Below are 18,553 nucleotides of genomic sequence, written 5' to 3'. Positions count from 1 at the left end.
GTAGTTCCTAATGACTTGGGTCTCTGATTGGCCTTATGGCCTAGTCCCTTAGTTATTAGACCCTATGCTAATAGAACTATAACTACTCTTTAACTTAGAGAGAATCCCTAGGCTTGGACAAGCTTTTGGACTATGACACATGCACATGCCTCAACCACCATCAGGACATGTTGGCCCTTGGTCTCAACACATGTTTCAACCATCATTGGCACATGCTGGCCCTTTGTGTAAGCGGTTCCTTCAAACACCATTGACACATGTTGGGATGTGCACCACGTGCGGGTATTTTGGGCCTAAGCTACACACCATGACCAGATAGTAGCTAGCCTTTGCTTTTATTTTTCTTATGCCAAACAGTTATGGCATAGCCTCATACATCATTTCTTCCTCTCGTTCATTGAGTAATTGATTGGGTAGGTTGTTGACCAATGTGCATGGATGCTGCCACTTATACACAATGGACACATAAGTGGTACTATAGTCGTGCATGTTGGCAAGCTTTATGCTTGATGCATTTAACTATTAACCTATCATCTTTTTCAATCTTCTTCCATCAGGATCCTATGCTATATATCTAAATTGATGGAAACCAGATCTCTTGTCATCCCTTATCCATCTTGTATTCTTAAGGACACAATCAGGATCCTGTGTTACATACCTAAATTAATGGAAATTGAATGTCTTACCATCCCTTATCCATCTTGTGTCCTTAGAGGCTTCGGGTCAGACTTCCATCATGACATATGACCAAAGTATGCCACCCAAACCTCTATGGTTGCATTACTGCACTGATGTTGGATCGTGCTCTTGGGTGTAGAACATTTTGTTGGCGTGGGCTCTTGACCCTTGTTTGTCCGATGCTATGCATTTTACCTACTTGACACATACGATGCTTGTGCTCCATGCCAACTCTCTCCATCGCTCGATCAATGTATTAAAGCCCATACAATGCTAATGTCCTAAAAAAATGCTACCTAGTTGATCTTGCCATTAGTCATATACTTGTCTTAAAGATTAAGCCATGCATGTGTAAGTATGAACTAATTTAGATTATGAAACTACGAATGGCTCATTAAATCAATTATTATTTGTTTGATGGTATTTACTACTCGGATAACCTTAGTAATTTTGAGTTAATGTGTGCAATAAACCTAAACTTTTAGAAGGGATGCATTTATTAGATAAATGTCGATACAGGCTTTGCTTGTTGCTCTAATGATTCATGATAACTTGATGAATCACATGGCCTTTATGCCGATGACGTATCATTCAAATTTTTACAGTATCAACTTTTAAAGGTAAGATTGTGGCCTATTATGGTGGTGACAGACAATGGGGAATTAGGGTTTGATTCTGGAGAGAGAGCCTAAGAAAGGACTACCACATCCAAAGAAGGCAACAGGTATGCAAATTACCCAATCCTGACATGGAAAGGTAGTAATAATAAATAACAATACTGGACTTTATAAGTCTAGTAATTGGAATGAGTACAATCTAAATCCCTTAACAAAGATTCATTAGAGGGTAAGTCTGGTGCTACTAGCTGTGGTAATTCTAGCTCCAACAGTTTATATTTAAGTTGTTGTAGTTAAAAAGCTCATAGTTGGAGCTAGGGTTGGGTTGTCCAATCTACATCATAATGAGCATCATTTTACTCATCTCTATTACCGGTGATCTATTCCTAGCCTTTACTAACTAGGTTATTCATCCAATGCTGTTACTTTGAAGAAAATTATAGGGCTCAAAGTAGGCCTACGGTTGTATACATTAGTATGGGATAACATCATAGGATTTTGGTTCTATTGTGTTGGCCTTCGAGATCGGAGTAATGATTAATAGGGACAATTAGAGGCATTGATATTTCATAGTCAGAGGTGATATTCTTGGATTTATGAAAGACTAACAATTATGAAAGCATTTGCCAATGATGCTTTCATTGATCAAGAAAGAAAATTTGAGGCTCAAAGATGATCAAATACCATCATAGTCTTAACCATAAACAATGCCAACCAGGGATCAACGGATGTTACTTTTAAAACTCCAACCATGAACTTTTGAGTTTTTAAATGCAAGTTGCACCCCAAGCCATTAAGGTGAGGGCATGCCTGTCTGGGTGTCATGCATCGTTACACCCTCTAACCCCATGCCTATGGGGCTCTAGTTGAAGGGGTGAAAGATGGCCTCCCGTGATTTTGTTGATCGTGGATGGCCTAAAAGTGAGTCCCTAACAATGATAGACTAACACCAGCACTTACATTTAGGGCTGGCTTAATTATGCCAAACCTAAACACCGTGCCTAATTCTCTGGAGTATTGATCATTGCCCATACCACTGTTCTGGGCTAGTTCTCCATGACCTAGGCCTCCAATAGACCTCAAGGCCTAGTCTCCCTGACTGTTAGATCTATCCCACTAGAACTAGAATTGCTCTTCGACTTGGAAAAAACCTCTGATCCTCGATGAGCTTGTGAATTATGACACATGCACATGCCTTGATAGCCATTTGGACATGTTAGCCCTTGGTCTCGATACATGCTACGACCACCATTGACACATGTTGGCTTTTTGTATGGGTAGTTCCTTTGAACACAATCGATAAATGCTGGGTAGCATACCACGTGAGTGTATCTTTAGCCTTGGCCTTACACCATGTACACCACGACTGGGCAATAGGTGGGTTTAAGCATATCTTCATATTTTGCCATGCCAATGCTATTTTTATGGCTTGTAAATTTTTATAAGTGCTCACCAAAGCCCGTACCTGGGCCTGACTTAATTCTACTAAACTTGAACATCGTGCCTGAGCCATGAAGTCTTGATCACTACCTATGCCATTATTCTGGGCTAGTTCCCAATGACCTGGTCCTCTAATAGGCCTCAAGACTTAGTCCCCCTAGCTATCAAACCATGTCCCACTAGAATTGAAACTGCTCCTTAACTTGGTGAGAAAACTTAGGCCTAAACTAGCTTGTGGGTCGTGACACATGTACATACCTCAAGCACCATTAGAACATGTTGGCCTTGGGTCTCGACACATGCTTTGATCACTATCGGCACATGCAAGCCATTTGTGCAGGCAGTTCCCTTAAACACCATTGGCACATACTAGGTCACTACCATGCATGAGTATCTTAAAGTTGAGCCATACACCATCTGTACCATAATCGAGTAGTATGTGAGTTCAAGCATATCTTCATATTTATGCCATGCCTATGCCATTTTTATGGCTTATAAATTTATATAAGCACTCACCAGTGTCCACACTCTGGCCTAGCTTAATTATGTTGAAATTGAACATCATACCTAAGCCTATGGAATCTTAATCATTACCCATACCACTATTTCAGACTAGTTCCCTATTTTATACACTTGAATGGCTACTAGTTACAAACTTGTAAAAGTTCTTATACTCTTTAAAGGGGTGTCAGTTGTCAAGGTTCCTTAAGGGATAGGGGGCCAATATAAGGGTCAAAGACTAACACCTATCGCACACCATGTGCGCACACCCCTTGGCCCCCTCTCCCAATCACTAAAACCCTTAATACCGTCAGTTAGGTTCTTCAATGATGCCCCGAAAATGATGCCTTAGGTAAAAAAATGAGCCACCAATACATGCCTGAGCCTAGTATGTGCACCGTGGCCCAAAATCAAACTTCGGCCATGGCTTTGACCATTATTAACACATTTTGGCACATGGTGCAAGGATATGCCTTAACCATCATAGGCACAAGCTTGTTTTTGGTATGGGGCAATTGCCTTGACCACCATCTGCATAAGCTAGCCCTTGGTGCAGCCATATAGCTCAATCAGCATCGACACAATCTTGACCTAGTGTGAGTGTTATGGGCCAAGTATTAAGCTCTTAGTTATATGACTTTAGGACCTAAGAATAGACTCATCTAACATCCTAGATCAGCTTTTAAATTAGTGCATAAACACTTGAAACTCTAATGCTAGTTGCCCTAATTAGCTACTAGGTAAGGCTGCACATAAACTATTTGATGGAAAGCTAAAAAGAACAACAAAGATAGGCAAGCATAAACTTGTATTACTCAAGTTATGGTGTGTACAATGAAGGTTGGGGCACCTCTTATTTATAGTTAAGGCTCTTTTGAAGTAATGGCTAACATTGTTCCTATCCTATGGCTCATAAAGAGTCCAAAATATATAGGAGATTACAATAAGATTACATTAGAGAGTTCTAATTTTACATGGACTCCATTAGGAAATGAGTTTGAACTAGGTTGGATACCTTCATCAATAGGGCTCATGTGGGGGCCTCTCTTTGGGCCCATGCCTAGTTTGGTTCTACCTATGCTTAGGCTTACTCTCATGCTTGCACCTGAGTCCATTTGAAAGCTATTGAATGTTTTCTCTGGCTTAAGCTTTATAAGCTCGTTTTAGTGCTTGTGCACCCATTCTAGGTCATGATCCTACCTCTAGGACCTCCATTATGCCTCTAGGCCTGGTTTCCCTTTTATTATGACTTTGTCCTAGTTGCCTTAGAATTATTCCCTATCTCAGCAAGAACTTTGATTCTTGGTCCTTCCTATGAACCATGACATTGTTCCCCACTCATTCTAGTAATACCTTTATTGCTAGTAGGATGCTACACCTGGATTGCACACCCTTATGCATATTAGCTTCATCTTTTACCCCTCAAATCAGATTTCTAATGTTTTAATCCAATACTGGAACAAGTACTCTTCTGGTCTCTATTGTTCTCTTGAGTATCATCAACCTTATGCTACATTAGTCCCTCTTACCTACAGGCCCGACGCTTCTTCCACTTCTTCCAAGTTACCTACTGCACACTCTTTTTAAAAGGATCTAGTTGCAACTTAGGACTCTTACTATGGTACTTCATTGCCATTTTTCCTTTATCTCTTAAAGAGGTTCAACCCTTTCGACAGAATTGAAAATTACTGAGTCGCATCACCTTAGGCTCCTTTTAGTGCTCATCACTTTTACTATTCTTGCCTATGGATAGCTCCTCTACCCAGTTGATGGTTGAAAGCCATGCACACCTTGGGCATTCCTTGAGCCTATACAGACCACCACACAAAAAGTAACTTAAGAGCTTATTTTCCTTACCCTTGCTGGTGGCACTATCGACCTTATAAAATCTGGACTTTCTTACAACACCTTCCTCTCTTGAGGAAGAAACACTAGTGTCTCCCCCACTCTAACTGTTTCCCTTAGGCTTTTGAGACTTGGTGCACTCAACTTGAGTCTTTGATTTCACAGCAACACTAGCCTAACTTGACTCATGGTTGCCACTTTATTGCAATATGGTTTTTACTCTTAGCTTTTGACCATCTAAAACATGTTTAGGCATTGCCACCTTGGGTCCTAAGCCCATGTCGACAACTACGATAGTTTGTAATGCAATGTGATCAACCCCGAGCCTCATAAGCTCCTCTCATAAGGTTAACAATGTGGCCTCCAATGCCTCATTCCACTGCATGAGCACTTTCAATGCCTTGTTGAAGGATCCTTCCCCGTCTTTAAACCTGTCTTTCAAATTAGCAATGATCACCTCACACTTCATAGTTGAGTGTCTAAGGACATCACCATGTCTCATGATCCAGCCTCCTTTACCTTGTATATTTGTGGGCACTAATCAAGGCCCTTAGTTTGGCCTTCAGTATAGTTTTCCTTTCCACTGCACTAAATACTCATACCTTAGCCTGTAATTTTGCCACCTTAGAACCTTATTAGCTGAAATGCACTAGACCTCTTTGTCATATGAGGTTTTTATCCTCATAGGTGCATGTTGTGACTCTGCTTGTGCTGGATCCTCTTGATCCTTAATAAATGGCTTTGACATGCTGACATGGAAAACTAGCTGTACCTTGAGTTTTGATGGCATTTTCAACTTGTAGGTGACCTTGCCTACTCCCTTCAAAACTCTAAAAGGTCCCTTATATTTTTGGACTAGGCTTTTATGCACACCTCTATGGCACAAAATTGAGTATAGCTTCACCATCACCAAGTCCCCAATTGGTACTGTATATCTCATCACTTATGATCTACCCACTTTTTGCTCTTTTTGGCTATTTTGTGTAGACAGATTCTTGCAAAGTCTACTTGCTCTTACCAAGCCTTAGTAAAATTGTAAGCTACTGGATTAGGTCTAGTGTAACCTGCTACAATAACTACTAGAGTGAGTGGTTGCTAGCCTATCACTAACTCAAATGGACTATGGTTTGTCACCTTACTCTGTTGCAAGTTGTAATAAAACTGAATAACATCCAATAGCTTGGGCTAATCTTGCTGTGTTGCACTAACAGAATGTTTGAGGTAGATCTTCAATAAACCATTAACTTACTTGGTTTGCCCATTAGTTTGTGGATGCATGCTAGTGGAAAAGTTAAAGTTTGACCTTAACAACTTGAATAACTCTGTCTTGAAGCACCCAGTAAAATGCACATCATCTCCCATCCAACGACAAAGTTTGATGCATCTGTATGCACCTCATACAGTTTAGTATGATCATGTAAAGTAAGAATTGTCTCTTTAGTGACTGCATGCTTCAATCGATCAAAGACTTGCTGGCATTCCTAACTCCAATCCTATATTTTCCCTTTATTGAGCATGTCTGTCAATGATGTGGTGATGGTAGAATGGCCTTTGATGAAGCACCTATAGTAGTTCACCAACCCAAGGAATGATCTCAACTTTGTGACCTTGGTCGGTGGATCCCAATCTAGTATGGTTTGGACTTTGATTCCATCCATCTAGATCTTGCCATCTCTAACAATGTGGCATAAGAATGGCACCTCATTTTGAGCAAAAGAGCTTTTTTTCTTTTTCATGAATAGTTTATTTTCCCACAATACCTAGAACACTTGCCTAAGGTGCTTTATATGCTCCTCTAATGATTGATTATAAATCGTAATATCACCAAGATAAACCATAACAAAATGATCTAGGAATGGCTATAGTACCTTGCTATTGAGGTGCAAAATGCTACTGATGCATTGATCAAACTAAAAGGCATTACCAAGAACTCATAAGATCCATAGCGGGTAACATAAGCTATCGTAGGTTCATCCTTTTTAGTAATTCTGACTTGGTAGTACCCTAACTACAAGTTTAGCTTAGTGAACCACCTAGCATCTCCAAACTGGGCAAAAAAATCTACAATGAGTGGGTTTGGGTACTTGTTCTTCACTGTTAGCTTGTTCAATGCCTTGTAATCCATGCATAGTCACAAAGAGCCATCATGTTTTTGCTAGAACAGCACTTGGGCATGAAATAGGGCTTTTAATGGTCTGATGTAACCTATATCAATAAGCTCCTTAAGCTATCTCCATAGCTCTTCCAACTTTAAAAGTGACATTTAATATAGGGCTCTGGCTGGTGGGATAGCATTAGACACCAATTTAATTTTGTGATTCACCTCTCTTTTTAGTGGTAGCTTCTTTGGCAATTTAGTGGGCATCATATCTTTGAATGACTCCAACACCTCTAGCACTTCTAAAGGGGTGTCAACACTGTTCTACTTAGACTCCTCCAGTTTTTAAGGCTACAAGGAAAGTGTTTTCATTCCACCTCACTTCTTTGGCTAACTTTTTGGAAGACAACATCTTCATCTTTGACCCTAATTTTCATCTCATTGGCATAATGCATGGTTATTGGTGGTCCAATATGCAAACACAATTGGAAAAAGACACTATAAGTTCATAAATATGGTCAAGGAATTCTAAACCAGCAATAAGATCATAATCATCTAAGTGAATTACCTCAACTGATTCCTTACCTTTGCACTCACTGAGTTATAGCTCCACTTCACGTGCTATGCCAATTATTGGGAGCTTTTTGAAGTTAACTATTTTGATCATACCAGCCACTTTTTGCACTTTTAGGTTTAGCTTTTAGGTTACATCTCCAGATATGAACAAGTGAGATGCTCTTGTGTCCATAAGTCTATTCATTTTCTTGCCCATAATAATCATGTCTACAAACATTAGTCTTTTTTGTATATGGTACCCTTTAGCCTAGACTAAATTCAACATAATTGAGCCAAGCTTCATGGTTTCCTTTTTTAACCCCTCACCATCTTCTTTGTTGATGGTAAATAGCTTAGTTTTCTTAGGGTAGTCTCTTGACGTGTGTGGACCTTCACAAATGAAACAAGTCACTAGCTCGCGATCCTTGTTGTTCCATTACCTTGGCTGTCATTTCCCATTTGGTGGCTTGCTTTGACTATTCTTAATCTATCAATGTTTGTCCTTATCCTTGGACTATCAGTTTTTATCTCCTTTATTAGACTATCGATCTCTGCCATTACCATTTAGCTTGAATGACTCAAACTTCTTTTGTGGCCAAATCTCTACCAATGATTTAGCAGCTATCATGGCTTTAGCCAAATCTTTGACACCCATTTGTTGCAACTCATTCTTAGCCTATAGTTTGAGTCCATCAATGAAACAAAAGAGACTTTCCTTTTTTTTTAAGGTTTGAAATCTAGAGTATCAGTTCTAAAATCTCATGAACATACTCTCATACCTTGTCTCTTTGACTGAGTCATGGATCTTCACCCCTGCCTCATCATTAGCATACTTAAGGTAGAACTATTGCCTAAACTCTATCTTGAACTCCTCCCAAGTCAAGATAACAACCTCTCTATGGCTCACATCATTACACCTACATCTTTACCACAATAGTGCAATGTTAACCAAATACATAGAGGATGTGATTACCTTAGTGGCATCCTCATTCGTCCCTATGGCTCGAAAGTGTTGCTCTATTCCTCATAAAAAGTTATCCACATCTGTTATGGGTTAAGCTCCCTTATACTCCTTTAGCTTAGGAATTGCCACTCGAGCCTTAGTTGTTACAACTAACACACTATTGCCAATGACTACCTTTTATGCCATGAGCTCCCCTTTGAGCTCATTCAACTCCTTATGCATTGCCTTAACCATGGCTTCCAAGGTTTCATTCTTTTAGGTGAACATGTCAATTGTTTTGTTGAGGGTACCATGGAATCCTTCCTTGATCTCCTCTTCGGTCTCCTTGAGCCTCTCTCTAAAGTTTGACACTGTCACCTTTACCTTGGCTTAATAGCCATCCAATGTCGACATCATGTCCCTTGAGGTAGCCTTTTTTCCCTTTCCACGGGCTAACTTTTAGACCTCTAGCTATTGGCTACCAACATCACTTTAAGATGCCATTTCCTCAAACACCTTGACACGAACTAAACACGACCATAAAGTAGAATTTGCTCTAATGCCAACTACCATAAGCCTAAGACTTATGCCAAAGCTCTGTGTGACATCAGGCTGAACTCCCTCTTTATTTGCCTAAGTCAGCCAAAAAATGCTTTCAAAGAGTGAGCACTTAAAAGAACACTAAAAGGCATTTTAAAGCTAAAAAAGGCTAGAAAGCAAGTGACACTTGGAAATGTTATAACTTATATTTAGTCAAGTATTTTTGTACATCCAATGAGGGAAAGGAGGCATTCTATTTATATTTGAAGCCCTCATGAATCAATGGCTAGGATTGACTCAACCTAATAGCTATTAAAGAGTCCAAGTTTATAAAGAGATTACATGAGATATATATCAAGAGTTCAAATTGTAGAAGGAACTATACTATTCTTGGGAGTCTCCAAATCCTTCTAGAAAGTTCTATCTATTGGGTTTACTTAGGCTTGGTGCTCTATTGGGACTACTGGGGCTTGGTGTGCCCACACCTAGGGTTGGTTTACTTATACCAAAGCTTGGTACATTTGAGGCCCTTCTAGAAGTGTTAACCTTGGTCTGAGGAGCCTACCCAGGTGGTTTCGATGCTTGTGCATGTATTTTGCACCCTTGTTATAAGCCTAGGGCTTGAGCCTTTATCATTAGTGCCTTAGCCTTGATTGTGCATGCATGAGCTATGACACAATCACATGCCTCAATCAGCATTGGCAAAAATAGCCTTTGGTATAAGCATTACTTCAAACACCATCAGCACATGCTGGCCCTTGCTATAAACAATTGCCTTAAACATAATCGACACATGCTAGGCCTTGGTGTGGGCACATGCCTTGACCACCACTGGCACCTACGGACCCTTAGTGCTTGATATGTTTGTTTGAAAAAAATGTCTCCATTTCAAACACCTTAATGTCTACTACTAGCATATCTATAAAATCTCTTATGCTTTTTAAAAGGGTGGTTGTCCAAGCCCCTCACTCCCCCCCACATGGGGAGTAGGTGAGCATGATAGGCCTATCATTACATAATCCATGATAAAATCCTTGGAGCAAAATCTAGGCTATGCATGCATTCTGGTCATGTTGTTGAGTGACTAGTTCCTCTGGTGACTCGTAAGTACCCATAGCCTCGATTGATTGCCATGCATATGGAAAAAAGGCTCAACTATGCCAAGCTCAAGCCCTTGCCTACGGCTAATGCTACCACAGACCATAAACCATGTCCCTAATTTGGATAGCTCATTGGATGGTGTAAGCAAAAGTTGCAATCGCATGCTTGGTCTAGCCAAGTCTCTTGAGTGGTGACAATAAAGTTTGCGTTTGTGGTCTCAACTAGACCAAGCATTGGCATCTCGTTATTGATTACTAGATGGCAATGGTAGTCTCATGGCCCTTGCTTGTGTTTTTCTTGTGCCAAGTAGTTATGGTGTGGCCTCACACATTGTTTCCTCCACTTACTTATCATATAATTGATTGGGTGGGTTATGGATCGGTATGCATGGATGTTGCCACCTACATGCACTAGGCATATGAGTGGTGCTATGGTTGTGTGTGTTGGTAGGCTCCATGCTTGATGTATCAAACTATGGACCTATCATCATTTTCAATCTCCTTCATGTGGTCATCATGCCTTGGAGGCATAATCGAGATCCTATACTGCATACCTAAATCAATGGAAACTAGATGTCTTGCTATCATTCATCTATCTTATGTCTTTATAGGCTACAGGTCAAACTTCAATCATGCCTTGTGTCCTAAGTGTGCCACTTAAACCCCTTTGGCAGCATTGGTGCACTAGTATTCAATCATGCTTTCGAATGTAAAATGTTCCATGGGCATGGGCTCTCGGCCTTTATTCGTCTGATGCTATGCATTTTATGTGCTTGACACACACAATGCTTATGCTCCATGTTCGCTCTCTTTACCACTCAATCGGTGTATTGAGGCCCATGTAGTGCCAATGTATTGAAGGAATGCTACCTGGTTGATCCTACTAGTACCATATACTCAAAGATTAAGCCATGCATGTGTGAGTATGAACTAATTCATACTATGAAACTAGGAATGGCTTATTAAATCAGTTATCATTTATTTAATGGTATCTACTACTCAGATAACCATAGTAATTCTAGGGCTAATATGTGCAACAAACCCTGACTTCTGGAAGGGATACATTTATTAGATAAAAGGTCGATGCGAGCTTAACCCATTTCTTTGGTGATTCATGATAATTTGACAGATTGCACGACCTTTGTGCCATTGATGCATCATTCAAAATTTTGCCCTATCAACTTTTGATGGTAGGATAGTGGCCTATTACAGTAGTGATGAATGATAAAGAATTATGGTTCAATTTTAGAGAAGGAGCTTGAGAAATAGCTACCACATACAAGAAAGGTAGTAGGTGCACAAATTATCTAATACTGACATGAGGAGCTAGGACAATATATAACAATACTGAGCTTTATAAGTCTAGTAATAGGAATGAGTACAATTTAAATCCCTTAGTGAAGATCTATTATAGGCAAGTTTACTACCAACAACTATGGTAATTCCAGCTCAAATACTGTGTATTTAAGTTGCTATAGTGAAAAAGCTCATAGTTAAAACAAGGGTTAGGTTATCTTGTCCACTTCAAGGTGAGCACCGATCTACTCATCCCTATTGTTGGTGATGCACTCCTGGCCTTAACTGGCTGGGTTATTCCTCCAATGTTGTTACTTTGAAGAAATTAGAGTGTTTAAAGTAGGCCTACAGTTGTATACATTGGCATGGGATAACATTATAGGATTTCAATCTTATTGTGTTAGCCTTTGGGATCAGAGTAATAATTAACATGGATAGTTGAAGGCATTCATATTTCATAGTCAGAGGTAAAATTCTAGGATTTATGAAAGACTAACAACTATGAAAGCATTTGCTAATGATGTTTTCATTGATCAATAATGAAAGTTAGGGGCTCAAAGATGATCAAATACCATCCTAGTCTCAACCATAAATGATGCTAACCAGGGATCAGTGGATGTTACTTTTAAGACTCTACTGGCACTTTATGAAAATTCAAAGTCTTTGGGTTCCAAGGGAAGTATGGTTGCAAGGCTAAAACTTAAAGGAATTGACTAAAGGGCACTAATAGGAGTAGAGCCTGTGGTTTAATTTGACTCAACACAAGGAAACTTACAATGTCCAAACATAGTCAAGATTGATAGACTGAGTGCTCTTTCTTAATTTTATGGGTGGTGGTTCATGGCCTTTTGGTGGAACGATTTGTCTTATTAATTTTGTTAACAAATGAGACCTCAGTCTACTAACTAGCTACGTGCAGGTGATCCTTCATGGCTAGCTTCTTAAAAGGACTATGGTCGCTTAGGCCAAAGAAGTTTGAGGCAATAACAGGTCAGTGATGCCCTTAGATGTTCTAGGCCATAACTTGCATTCAAAGACTCAATGATTCATGAGATCCAACAATTCACACCAAATATCACATTTTGCTATGTTCTTCATCAATGTGAGAGTTGAGATATTCATTGTCGAGGGTCATTTTGATTTTTCACGATAGAAAGAGTCATAGTGCCGCCCGTGCATGTACTACGAATGGGATGGTCATGGCACACATGTTCTTTTTCACTCTAGTTCCTTAGTGCAATTTGCTCTAGGGGTTTGTTATTTAGCTAAAAGTGATGATATCGATCATTTCACCCACCCAAGAGATGGAACGAAGCGACCGTTATATCCACTTGGGGCCAAAAGGGGCTAAGGGCAGAAACCATCATAGGTCATTTATTGAGTGGGTTTCGATAATGATCATTCCACAGGTTCACCTACAAAAACCTTGTTATGACTTTTCTTTCCTCCAAATGATAATGCTCAGTGAACTTCTTACAACATTACAGGTAGTGAACTGTTCACATCACCATGATCCAAGCACTTTATTGGACAATTCAATTAGTAGAAGTGAAGAGCAGTGTGTATAAAGGGCATGAACATAGTTAACATGGGTTAATGACTCACACTTACTAGGAATTCCTTGTTGAAGACTAACAATTGCAATGATCTATCCCTATCATGATGAAATTTCAAATATTACCCAAGTTTGTAGGCCAAGTCTATAGACTCATTTAATACAGGCACCTGTTACATTCCACAATCGCACGACAATGTCTCTGCGGGCATACTGAAAGCTCAGGCTTAGGCCACAGCCACAACCTATGTCGGTCCACACCCCGAGCCAATTGACAAACTAGCTTTCATCATTCCACAACCTACTGAGGTGCATCACTGACCCTTATCTGCTTTTCTCTTAACAATTTCAAGCACTCTTTGACTCTCTTTGCAAAGTCCTTTACATCTTTCCCTCATGGTACTTGTTTACTATTGGCCTCTCACTTGTATTCAGCCTTGGATGGAATTACCGCTTGATTGGGTCTACATTCCCAAATAGCCCTACTCATAGATAGCACCTCATGGTATGATAGGGTCCAGGCACAATGAGGCCGTTCCTTTTTGACACCTTTTTCTAGGGTACTTATGCTCGATCTATTGCTAAGCAAGCTTTTCTATACTACAATTTCGATTGTCAAGGGTGCCTAATTTTCAAGCTAGGCTTTTCTCAGTTCACTTGCCATTACTAGAGGAATCATGGTAAGTTTCTTTTCTTTTGCTTATTGATATGCTTAAACTCAACGGGTGATCTTGCTTAACCTGGGGTCATGATTTGAGCATTAACCAAGCAATACAGGGAGTTCAGATGGACAACGGGCACTTGTCACTAGAGATGAGGCATGCTTAGAGCTTTAGCATTGATGGTCATGATGCTATCATTGCCAGGGACTCACTTTTAGGCCAACCATGACCAATGAGATCACGAAAGGCCATGTGTGTGAGTCAACGAGCTAGAAAACCTATAAGGCGTGAGGAAGTTGATTGGCTCGATCCTTCACGAGTGCACTACTGATTGACTTTGATCTTTTAAGAAGGGTTTGAGTGTGAGCATGCATGTTAGGACCCGAAATATGGTGAACTATGCCTAAGTAGGGCAAAGCCAAAGGAAATTCTGATAGAGGCCCATAGCGATATTAATGAGCAAATCATTTATCTAACTTAGGTATAAGGGTGAAAGACTAATCAAACCATTTAGTAGCTAGTTCCCTCTGAAGTTTCCCTTAGGATGGCTAAAGCCCTTAGCGATTTCTATCAGGTAAAGCCAATGATTAGAGGTATCGGGGGTGTAATGCCCTCAACCTATTCTCAAACTTTAAATTGGTAGGATGGCACTATTGCTTCATTGAGTGGCACCAAAGAATTAAGAACTCTAAGTGGACCATTTTTGGTAAGCAAAATTGGCAATGCGAGATGAATTGGAAGTTAGGTTACAGTGCCTAATTGCATGCTAACCTAGAACCCATAAAGGGTGTTGATCGATTAAGATAATTAGACAACAGTTATGGAAGTCAAAATTTGATAAAAATGTGTAACAACTCACCTGCCGAATCAATTAGCCCTGAAAATGGATGGCACTTAAGTGCATGATCTATACCTGATTATCAAGCTAAGGGCTAGGCCTCGATGAGTTGGAAAACATGATGGTTGCTATAAAACTTTGGTGTGAGCTTGGATGGAGCGACCATCAATGTAGATTTTGGTGATAATAGTGAATACTTAAATGGGAACTTCGAAGGTCAAAAATGGGAAAGATTCCATGTGAACAACACTTGCACATGGGTTAGTCGATCCTAAGAGTCAAGGGAAACCTGTCTAATTGTGCATCCAACATGAGCTTTGAAAGGGAATCAGGTTAAAATTCTTGAATCAAGACACGATAGTTGACAACAACATTAGAGAGTTTAGAGACGTTAGCAGAGGCCTTGGGAAAAGTTATCTATTCTATTTAATAGCTTGTCCACCCTAAAAACAGCTCAGTTAGAGGTAGGGTCCAATAGTCGAAAGAGCACCGCACGTCACATGGTGTCTAATGCACCCCTGATGGCCTGTGAAAATCTAGAGGATGGAGTGTCATCCATGCCTAGTCGTATTCATAACCACATCAAGTCTCGAAGGTGAATAGCCTCTGGTCGATAGAACAATGTAGGCAAAAGAAGTTGGCAAAATGGATCCATAACCTTGGGAAAAGGATTAGCTTTGAGGTTTGGGCATGGGGTCCCAATCCTAAACCCATTGACTATCAGTGCACTGCTTGAGCTATCCCCATAGCGAAACCTAATCGTTGCATGCCAGCTAGGGGATGGACTGGAAATGGCTCCCTTAAGGGCTTTCCCCGAGTGACAAACAGTCAACTTAAAATTGGTATAGATAAGGGAAATCCAACTATTTTATTAAAACAAAGCATTGTGATGGTCCTTGCAAATGCTTAGACAATGTGATTTCTACCAGTGCTTTAAATGTCAAAGTGAAGAAATTCAGCCAAGCACAAATAAATGGCAGGAATAACTATGACTCTTTGAAGTTAGCCAAATATCTCGTCATCTAATTAGTGCATGAATGGATTAATGTGTTTCCCACTATCCCTATTTACTATCCAGCAAAACTATAGCCAAAGGAATGGGCTTGGCAAAATTAGTAGGGGAAAACGACCTTGTTGAGAGTCTAACTTTGTGAAATGACTTGAGAGGTGTATGATAAGTGAGAGCCATCAGGCAAAATTGAAATACCACTACTTTTAACATTATTTTACTTATTTCGTGAATTAAAAGTGAGGCATGACCCATTTTTTTGGATCCAAGGCTAGCCTTGGTTGGTCGATTCGAGCAAAAAACATTGTCAAGTGAGGAGTTTGGCTAGGGTGGCACATCTATTAAAAGATAATGTAAGTGTCCTAAGATGAGCTCAACCAAAGCAAAAATATTGTATGGAACAAAAGGGTAAAAGCTCATTTTATTCTAATTTCCAATGCAAATATGAATCATTAAAGTGTGGCCTATCAATCCATTAAACCTTCAAAATTTGAAGCTAAAGGTGTCAGAAAAGTTACTACAAGGATAGCTGGCTTATGGTATAGTGACATTGCTTTTTGATCCTTCGATGTCAGCTCTTCTTACCATTATGAATTAGAATTCACCAAGTGTTGGATTGTTCACCCACCAATAAGGAATATAAGCTAGGTTTAGACAATTATAAGACATGTTAGTTTTACCCTGCTGATAGTAATGTCGTAGTAGTAATTCAACCTAGTACTAGAGGAATCATTGATTGAAACAATTATTCATCACGCTTGATTGAAAAACCAGTGGCATTAAGCTACCATACACTGGATTATGACTAAATGTCTCTAAGTCATAATTGAAGCTAGAATCAACGTATTCACTCATTGCCTAATTGCCAACCTGCAATAGGGGCCCATGGCCCTTAAGGGCACATGTCGTAGGTGCAATCCCTGTGATGGACAAACTACACAAGCTTTCTTAGAGCTCAATTGCAATGACTTAGATATGTGATGGGATATTGTAAGTAGCAGAGTGGCCTTATTGCCATAATTCACTGAGATTTAACCTTTCGTTTTGATTTGTCCTTCCCTTCTACACACTAATTGTAGTCCTCTCACTTTATTTTTTTACACTGCACCCCTCTGGGGTTGGGGATGAATGGTGTTCTCCATTGTAACCAATTTGACTAAGCGATGACATCCCTCCCTTGAGCATCCAAGTAAACAACAACTAAATGCCCTTGGTATTTGTTACATGGATGGGCTTACCCTTGGTGCAGGCACTTGCCTGGAACTCCATCGGCATATGCTAGTCATGTTATTACCTCGAACACCATCGATAGCATTTGGCCTTTCGTTTGTGCAAGCAATCACATCTAACACCATCAGCAGATGCTGGCCCTTTATGCTAGAGTTGGCTTAGACACCATCGTCGATGTTGGTGTCATAGGCCTAGGACTTATGTTAATGCCCCGTGTGACCTTAGGTTGGACTCCCTACTTGTTTGCCTGAGTCATCCTATAAACACTCTCTATAGGTAAGCACTTAAAGGAACACTGAAAGACACTCTAAAACTAGAAAAGGCTAGATGCTTAGAAATGCTACAACTTGTATTCACTCAAGTGTTTCTATGCATCTAATGAGGGTAGGGAGGCCCTCTATTTATAGCTGAAGCCTTCATAAATCAATGGCCAAGATTGACTTAATCCAATGGCTATTATAAAGTCCAAGATTATATAGAGATTACATAAGATATTCATTAAGAGTTCAAATTGTACAGAGAACTATACTATCCTTGAGAGTCTCTAGATCCTTTTAGAAAGTTTTATCTATTGCGTCTGCTTGGGCCTGGTGCTTTATTGGGTCTGTTATGGCCTAATGTGCCTACACCTAGGCCTGGTTTACCTACACCAGGGATTGGTCCATCTGGGGCCTTTCTAGAAATGTTAACCTTGGTTTGGGGAGCTATGTGGCTGGTTCTGGTGCTTATGTAGGCATTCTACGCCCTTGTTTCGAACACCAGGCCCAAGCCCTTGTCACTAGTGCCTTAGCCTTTGGTGTGCATAAATGAGCTGTGACACTCTCCCCTACTTGATTCCATGATGCCTTTATCGTGTGCTTTGAATGAAACTGGTTGGTTTGGTCTTCCAACTACCAAAGATCTTCAGCTAGTTCCCAACTTGCCTCACTATTAGGAAGTCATTTCCACTACACTAAATACTCATACCTTGGCCTATAATTCTGCCATCTCAAAACCTTGTCACCTTAAATGCACTGTACCTCTTTGTCATATGAGGCCTTTACCTCTATGGATGTATGCTATGACTTTGCCTTATTAGATCCTTTTGATTTCATGAAATGACCTTAACATGTTGACATGGAAAACTGGGGTACCATGGGCTTCGATGGCTTTTCTAGCTTGTAGGCTACCTTGCCTACTCTCTTTAAAACTTTAAAATGTCTCTCATATCTTTGGACTAGGCCTTTATGCATGCCCCTATGGTGCAAGACTGAGTGCAACTTCATCATCACCAAATCCCCAACTTGTTACTGTGCATCTCTTCACTCGTGATCTACTTACTTCTTGGTCTTTTTGGCTACTTTGTGTAGTAGATTCTTACAAGGTTTGTTTGTTCCTACCAAGCCTTGGCAAACCTATAAACTGTTGGATTAGGTCTAGTGTAGCCTGCTGCAATGACTCTTAGAGTGAGTGGCTACTAGCTAGCGTATCATTAACTCAAATGGACTCTATTTTGCCACCTCACTTTGTTGTAAGTTGTAAGAAAATTGGGCAACAACCAATAGCTTGGGCCAGTCTTACTATATTGCACTAACTTAGTGCTTGAGGTAGACCTTCGATAACCTATTAACTCATTCAGTCTACCCATTAGTTTATGGATGTGTGCT

General features: G+C 40.1%; 5 pseudogenes; 4 read left to right on the top strand and 1 right to left on the bottom strand.

Annotated features, from left to right (window-relative positions):
* Window positions 1-971: 971 nt before the first annotated feature.
* On the top strand, window positions 972-2,205 carry LOC149516071 (18S ribosomal RNA; annotated as a pseudogene).
* Window positions 2,206-11,187: 8,982 nt separating this feature from the next.
* Window positions 11,188-12,286, top strand: LOC149516070 (18S ribosomal RNA; annotated as a pseudogene).
* Window positions 12,287-12,594: 308 nt separating this feature from the next.
* LOC149516069 (5.8S ribosomal RNA) lies at window positions 12,595-12,746 on the bottom strand (annotated as a pseudogene).
* A 1,324-nt stretch (window positions 12,747-14,070) lies between these two features.
* On the top strand, window positions 14,071-15,280 carry LOC149516068 (25S ribosomal RNA; annotated as a pseudogene).
* Window positions 15,281-16,728, top strand: LOC149516067 (25S ribosomal RNA; annotated as a pseudogene).
* Window positions 16,729-18,553: the final 1,825 nt, after the last annotated feature.

This window comes from Durio zibethinus, chromosome 11 (genome assembly GCF_047325235.1).
Source record: "Durio zibethinus cultivar Kanyao isolate XHJ-2024 chromosome 11, ASM4732523v1, whole genome shotgun sequence".
Taxonomy (NCBI): Eukaryota; Viridiplantae; Streptophyta; class Magnoliopsida; order Malvales; family Malvaceae; genus Durio; species Durio zibethinus.
The sequence above is the reverse complement of the archived record's forward strand: the minus strand, read 5'-3'. Positions and strand labels throughout refer to the sequence as shown.